The sequence below is a fragment of the Octodon degus genome, unplaced genomic scaffold (genome assembly GCF_000260255.1).
Source record: "Octodon degus isolate 3935 unplaced genomic scaffold, OctDeg1.0 scaffold00079, whole genome shotgun sequence".
Lineage (NCBI taxonomy): Eukaryota > Metazoa > Chordata > Mammalia > Rodentia > Octodontidae > Octodon > Octodon degus.
In genome coordinates this window covers 11,385,693-11,393,417 of record NW_004524655.1, presented here as the reverse complement: position 1 = coordinate 11,393,417, position 7,725 = coordinate 11,385,693, and the positions used below count along the sequence as shown (strand labels likewise).

General features: G+C 42.3%; 2 protein-coding genes across 2 annotated transcripts in view; one reads left to right on the top strand and one right to left on the bottom strand.

Moving 5' to 3' along the window:
- The window catches only part of Znf280b (zinc finger protein 280B), a 27,926-nt gene extending 24,296 nt beyond the window's left edge, over window positions 1–3,630 (bottom strand). Inside the window, exons 1-2 of the mRNA XM_004636373.2 lie at window positions 3,552–3,630; window positions 2,578–2,644 (exon numbers count right to left, since the gene is read on the bottom strand). The gene's annotated coding sequence lies outside the window, so the exon portion shown is untranslated. The remainder of the gene's footprint in view (window positions 1–2,577; window positions 2,645–3,551) is intronic.
- Window positions 1–7,725, top strand: part of LOC101585743 (immunoglobulin lambda-1 light chain) — a 734,743-nt gene that overhangs the window by 85,872 nt on the left and 641,146 nt on the right. The gene's annotated exons all lie outside the window — the stretch shown is intronic.

Genomic DNA, 7,725 nt, shown 5'->3' with positions numbered 1-7,725 from the left:
TATCATATTGAGAGCTCTTTATTGTTCATCCAGGAGCATACTGCAACTTCTCTTGCCTTTTAAATTATGCTCTTTGTTATTTCCTATATGCTACTTCTGGAGGTATTAAAGTATTTCAAGTTTGTATAACTAGAAAATCTTACTTTTAGTTTTCAAAGGTATGTTTGCTAAGTATAAAATTCAAAGAGAACAGGAAAAAAAAAAAAGGAGCAAAGAGGCTATCAGAAAATGGAACACTACCCCTTGTTCATGGATAGGAAGAACAAGAGCAAAGGTCCTACTCCCAAAACTGTTATACACATTTAATGCAATCCCAGTCAAAATAACAATATCTCACAGATCTGGATAAAACATTTGTAAAATTCATTTGGAACCATAAGAGACCTAGAATAACAAAGGCTACTGGTGCTGCAAAAACTGGTTTTCCACATGCCGAAGACTAAACTAGAGCCATGTCTAACACAACACACTAAACTGAAATCAAAATGGATCAAAGACCTAAATATTAAAACAGAGGCACTAAATATACTGGAAGAGAAAATAGAAAGATTTTTTTTGGCTGGCTCAGGCTGCTTTAAGGGCGGGTCTGGTAAAGCATGTGGAGCTGGGGATCAAACTGCGATATCCTGCACCTGACTGTATTTGCATAAGCAGGCACTTAAACAAGTGAGCTACCCAGCAGGCCCCTGTGGAAGAGAAAATAGATAAAAATTTTGAAGACATAGGTAGAGGCTGAGAATTCAAGAACAAAAACCAAGAACACAAGGGAAATACAGCAAAGAATCAACAAATGGGATCTCACTTTATTAAAATGCTATTGCTGTTCTGAAAAAAAATAATAAAATAAAATAAAATGCTATTGCACAACAAAAGAAATAACCAACAAAGTGAAAAGACAACCTATAGAGTGGGGAAAAAACTATGACAACTTGTCCCTCAGACAATGGACTTAGTATCTAGAATATGTACAGACCTGAAAAGATCAGGCCCCCACAATTCAAAGACCCAATCCAAAAAATGAGAATCTGAGATAAATACATACTTCTGAGATGAAGAAATACAAACAGCAAATAAATATATGAAAAACTGCTCAACATCATTGGTCATTCAAGAAATGCAAATGAAAACAACAGAGATTCCATCTCACCCCCAAAAAATGGCTATCAGGGCCAGCCAAATAGCTCAGCATAATAAAGCGCCTGCAAGCAGGCACAAGGGCCAGGGGTTCGATCCCCAGGCCTGCCGTGCCAACCCTGCCCCCAGAGCACACTGAGATAGCAACTGAGACTGGGAGTAGTAGCACACACCTGTAATCCCAGCCCTTGAGAGGCTGTAAACAGGCAGATCACTGTGAGTCTGATGTAGTAGTGAGACCCTGAACACCTATAGACCCTCTCCTAAAATACAAAAATAAAAAATAAAAAATAAAAAATGGCTATCACGAAATCAACCAATAACAAGTGCAAGCAGGACTGTGAGAAAAAAGGAACCCTTCCCCACTGTTGATGAGAGTATAGACTGGTGCAACCACTGTGGAAATCAACGTGGAGCTTCCTTTTAGGATTAGAGGTCCCATTTGCCCCAGCTACTTCCATCCTGGCTATCTTCCCAGAAGAATTTAAAAATATACCACAGTGATATATGTACACCGATGTTATAGCAGCACAGTTTGTAATAGCTTAATCATGGAAACAATCCAAATACCCATCAACTGAGAATGGATAAACAAAAGGTGGGCTTTTTGGGTATACAATGGAATACTACTCAGTCATAAAAATTTGAGACTTTTATAGGTAAATGGAAATGGATACAACTCAAGATCATACTCATAAGTGAAATAAACCAGACCTGGGGCCAGGGAGATGGCTCAGTAGAATAAGCGCTTCCCTGGCAAGCACAAGGGTTTCAGTTCAATCCCCAGTTCCGGAAAAAAAAAAAATTCCACTGGGGCTGGTGAGATGGCTCAGTGGTCTAAAGCACCTACATTGAACAAGCTTAGCAAAGCACAGGGACCGCAGTTCAATCCCCCAGCACCACATGCCAGCCAGCCCCGCCCCCTGGTGTGCTGAGCTAACCCCCCCCACACACACACATAAATAAATAAAATTTTTAAAAAAAGAAAGAAGGAAACCAGACCTACAAACAAATACACAGGAAGAATAAGTGCTTCCCTGGCAAGTGCAAGGACCTGAGTTCAATCCCCGGTTCTGCCAAAAGAAAAAAAAAAAAAAAAACAGAGAGAGAATTACTTAAACATCGGGGTTTGGTGGCACACAACTGTAACCCTGGCACTGAGGCTGAGACATGAGGATCCTAATTTCAAGCCCTGCTTGGACAATTTAGCAAAATCCTGTTTCAAAAGAAAACCACAATAAAAGGCTGGTGCTCTAGCTTGAAGAGAAAACCTGAGTTTAATCCCCAATAGTGAAGGAGGAGGCATTATTTAAATGAATACACATTCAGATTCCCTCCGGAAATACTAACCAGTAACGTTTTAGCAGAAAAGTGAAGAAAACAAAACAAAAACTAAAGCCAAAAAAACTCAAATTTGATCCCTCTTACAGAGACCTCTCTCACCTCTTCCTTATACTGAAACTTGTAAAATCTTGCGATTTTCCCAGCAGGAGGTCACATCTTGAAGTAACTAGAAAAAAAGATTCGAGATATTTACATGTTAAAAGAATAAGCAGCCTAAGGCTGCCATCTGGATGCGTCATTTATTAACTATCTCTCACCAGTATTGTCAGTAAAGAAAACAGCCCACCTGCGCACTACCCAAATCAAAACTAGCAGTAAGAGGCAGGGGAGAGCAGGGGGAGGGGTGTGTGCAATTCATTAGGGTCCAGGAAAGCTTGCAAATATGAAAAATAAGGCGTTGAGGGGGCCGGGGAGATGGCTCAGTTGAATAAGCGCTTCCCTGGGAAACGCCAAGGGCCTGAGTTCAATCCCCGGCTTCGCCAAAAAGAAAAAAGAAAGAAAAGAAAAAGAAGGCGTTGAGATATAGGAGACCAACATGCTTTAAATTGGGGCCAGGGAGATGGTTCAGTAGAATAAGCACTTGCCTGGCAAGCACAGGGTCTTGAGTTCAATCCTTAGTTCCACAAAAAAAAAAAAAAAAAAAAAAAAAAAAAAAAAAAAAAAAAAAAAAAAAAAAAAAAACAAAAAAAAACATGCTTTAAACTAAGGGTTGGGGGCCTGTAAACTATCTAGAATGGGGTGGGGGTGTGACTGTAATAAAACTGCTTTATGAATTTTAAAATGATTAAGCACACCAAGAGACCACAGGGCAGAGAGGGGAGAGGGGCGAGGGGCGAGGGGGTCCCTCTGGAGCAGGGCTGGCCCCTGCCCCCCAGACTTCCCCCAGGGTGAGGAGGGACCGCAGTCCGGCGTGGCAGAGGCTGAGCGCGCGGCGCTGAGCCGGGGTCCGGGATGCGAGCGGGCGTGGGGTGCGCATCTTTCCAGGGACCGCAGCCCCGAGGCCGCTGTAAGGCGCCGTGGACTCCCGCCCGCCTCCCGCGGGAACGCGGATCCACGCGGCGCGTCGTTTTTACCTGTGCCTGGCGCCGCTCCTGGGACCTGCCTGCGACGCCCGGGCCGGGAGGCGCTCCCCGGGGAGAGCCTGCGGCCAAGCCACCTCCCCAGGCTCGCACAACCGTCGCCCGCCCCGGGCCGCCCCGGGCGGCGCGCCCAGGGCGGGCTGTGATTGGCTGCCAGGTGCGGGTGCAAGGTCGGGCGGCTTGGGCGCATGCGCGCGTTCGGGCCGGCGGTGACGATACCGGACCAGGTGTAAAGCTGAGCGGGCCGCGGCAGGGGAGATGCTGCTAACGCCCCGGGAGCTTGAGGCGTCCGGCGTCTGGCGCCCGCGGGGCGCGGGGCTCCCAGCCGCCTCGAGGATGCTTTGCCCACCTGAAGTAAAGCTGTCATAATCCTCAGATGTGGACCATTTTCTATGAAAATACTGCCTGACTAGCCCATGCCTTAGAAATCTGAAAGAAAACAACTGATCTTAAACCCCCCATCTTTAGCTTCAGTCCAGCCTGCCACGTTTTTTTAAAGATTATAGTGAGAAAAAAAAAAAAAAAAGACAGCTTTAGCCAGGCCTGGTATTGTAGGCTTGTAGTCCCAGCACTCAGGAGTCTGGGTTACATAAAGTAGTAAGCTCAAGACCAGCCTCAGTTACAATAGCGACATCATGTCTCAAAAAAATAGAAAAAAAAAAAAAAAAGAAAAGACATGTGTCACCATGCACGCACTGGGGAAGCTGAGGCAGGAGGATGACAAATTAAAGCCAGGCCTGGGCAGTTGTTAAAGGCCCTAGGCTCGATTCCCAATCCCCAGTATAAGAGGAGACAAGATTTTACTTTTACTTTTTTCTTTCTCACCCCACCCCACTCCCACAGTCCTGAGGATTGAACCCAGATAGAGGTGAGCTCCATCTCCATCCCTTCTTCTGTCTTTTTAAAATTTAAAGCAAGAGTCTCATGAAGTCACCGAGCTAATGAGTCACTGAGGCCCTAGCTGGGCCTCAATTTGTGATTGTTCTGCATCAGCCTCCCAGAGCACTGGGAGAGGGGTGTGTGTGTGTGTGTGTGTGTGTGTGTGTGTGTTTATTGGTTGTAAAAAGAATATCATTTTATAGCATCTGAGAATTAAATGAAATTCAAATTTTTGTGTTCATAAAGTTTTTTTTTCACTACCTACTTAAAAATAACAAGCTTTATTATTTTTACCTCTTTGAGGTAACTATTATTGAGAATTAACATTTTGTTTACTCATTTACTTTTTTTTTTTTTTTCATTTTTGAGAACTAGAATTCAGAACTGCCTTAAATTCACAGAACTCTTTCTGCCTCAGTTCAGAAAGTTTTATTGGAATACAACATACCGGCTTTTTTTTTTTTTTTTTTTTCCACAAAAGTAAAATGTGTTAATTGCCAGAGAGCACATACAATATTTACTACTTTGCCCTTTACAGGAAATATTTGCTCACTGGATTTGCAACTTTTAATGTTTTCTTAAATGACTAATTCTGTTAGAAGTTTTAGCAATCTTCTGTAAAAATAAAAAGGTTCTCATCTGGTTAATCTCTAGTGTTATTTTCTCTTGCGTTTTTGTTTTGTTTCCTTACATCCTTTACTCTCCTGTGCTATCATGGGTTTGTAGGCTTCCTTACTTGCTCTTCTCTGAACTGTTTTTGGATCACACCTAACTCATTTCTTTGGAAACTTATTTTTCTTGTATTTAATGATATGAATTAACTTTAACTACTAATCTAACTGTATACCACAACTTCTGGCAAGTATTGTGTTCATTCTCTTTCAATTTCTAGTACATTCTAATTGCCCTCCTGATTTTCTTTTTAACATAAGGATTTGTTATGTATTTTAAAGTCTATGGGGCTGGGCGAGATGGCACATGTCTGTAATCCTAGCACTGGGGAGGCTGAGGCAGGAAGATGTTGCAAGTTCAAGACCAGCCTGGGCTACAAAGTGAGGTCGAGGCCAGCCTAAATTGTAGAGTGAGACCCTGTCTCAAAAAAAAAAAAAAAAAAAAAAAAAAAAAAGTCTATGGGATGTAAAAAAATTTTTTTTAATCATTTATTTATTTAGTACAGGGTTGCACTACACAGCTCAGACTCGGAGTGATCCTCCTGTCTCAGCCTCCCTAATTGTGGAAATATGGACATACAACGCCATGCTCATGGTTCTGAAGCCAGCACTGCATGCAGTGCTGGGGATCATACCCTAGTTCTTGTGCTTGCCAGGCATCTCCCAGCCATCTCCTGAGCCCAGGATTTTTCAAAGCTGGTCTTTTGTCAATTTCTAATTTGACTGTATTATACTCAGACTACACATTCTAAATATCACCCATTGAAATGAGGGTTTCTGTTTAGTAAAGTGTATCAGAGTCGAAGGGATCAGCAATGCAGAGATTTACAGTGTTTATTACATGTGGGCAATGACCTCTTCAGGCTACACAATCATTTCAGTATCACAATAATAATTCCCATATCCACGAATAAATATTTTAGCTCAGCTGTAAGTTTATTCAAATTTCACTAGTTTTTCCACTAACATTCTTTAGCTACAGAAGATATCTTATAGATCACAGAAGATATACTGAACTGCTCTTCATCATTGTATTTCCTTAGCCTTCTCAGGTTTGTGACAGTTTCTAAAACTTTCCTTGTTACTTTTAAGAGAAAAAAAAAAAGATACACATAACAATAGTTTCAAAACAGGTTAGCAAGATAGTTACAATAGGTGATCCATTAAGTATTTTGGTTTTCCTAGTATTTATTCAGAGTACAAGATACAAGCATGATATCTTATCCAGACAATATTAGAAACAAAGTTTTCTTTTAAAAAAAAATCTAAGAGAGGGTTAGGGAGATAGATCAGTAGAGTAAGCACTTGCCTGGCAAGCGCAAGGTCCTGAGTTCAATCTCTGGTACAGAAAAAAAAAATCTAAGAGAAACTAGCTGTACGACTATCTTGTGTATACATATACCTTTTGCCTTTTTCCTTTTCTTCCTTCCCCATCACAGTCTTTGTTTGTCATGACCTTAACAGTTTTAAGAACTAAGGGTAGGGTCTGGAGAGATGACTTGGCAGCCTAAGCGCCTGCCTGGCAAGCACAAAACCCAAGTTTGACCCCTGGTACTGCATGCCATGCAGTGAGACCTTGTATCAAATAAATAAATGGGGCAGGGAGGAAGGCGCCCGGTCATCTTTGGGCTGGTGAGATAGCTCAGTGGACTAAACACCTACTTTGGCAAGAGCAGGGACCAGGGTTTGATAAATTTTAAGGCTGGCCAAATAACTGAGCTGATCCTATATGCTCCCCACTACCCCCACCACCTCCACACCCCAGCACGCACTCTGAGCTAGTGACTAAATCAGGGCATGGTGGTGCATACCTTTAATCCCAGAGAGGCTGAAAATAAACAAACAAACAAAAACCTAAGGGCTATTTTTTTGATTCATAATGATACTATCTCAGCCTCCCCAGTGCTGGGATTACAGGCATACACCACTATACCTGGTTTTGGTGGCAAACTCAGTGGGCCCGGGAAAGGGCCCAAACAGCATGCAGTACTGGGAATCAAACCTGGGTCCTTGTGCTTGCCAGGCAGGCACTTAGACCACTGAGCTATCCCCTTGGCTAATAAAAGGATTTTGTAGAATGTCCTCATGAATATACAGGGAGGTTTAGAGAAATCACAGATGTGACCTGTCATTCTCAACATTGAACCTCAAGGATATCTGTTCTTGCTATAAGCTATGCTGCTTTCTTCATGATAAGATTATTTTTTACTTCTCACAATCTATTCTTCAGGAGCAAGTCACTACATAAGTTCTCACTGAAGGAATATGCAAATAACATGAAATTCGTTGTAAAAATGTATTTCTTTCAAACTAATAAAAAATAAATTTTTGGCTCAGTGGAATAAGCGCTTCCCTGGCAAGCCCAATGACCTGAGTTCAATCCCTGGTTCCATAAAAAAAAAAATAAATTAAATAAATAAATAAATAAATTTTAAGGCTGGCCAATAGCTCAGCTGATTAAAGCACCTGCAAGCAGGCACAGGGGCCAGGGACTCAATCCCAAAGCCTGCCATGCCGGCCCCACCCCCAAGGCATGCTGAGATGGTGATTGAGACTGGGTGTGGTGGCATGTACCTGTAATCCCAGCTCTTGGGAGGCTGTAAACAGAAGAATCACTA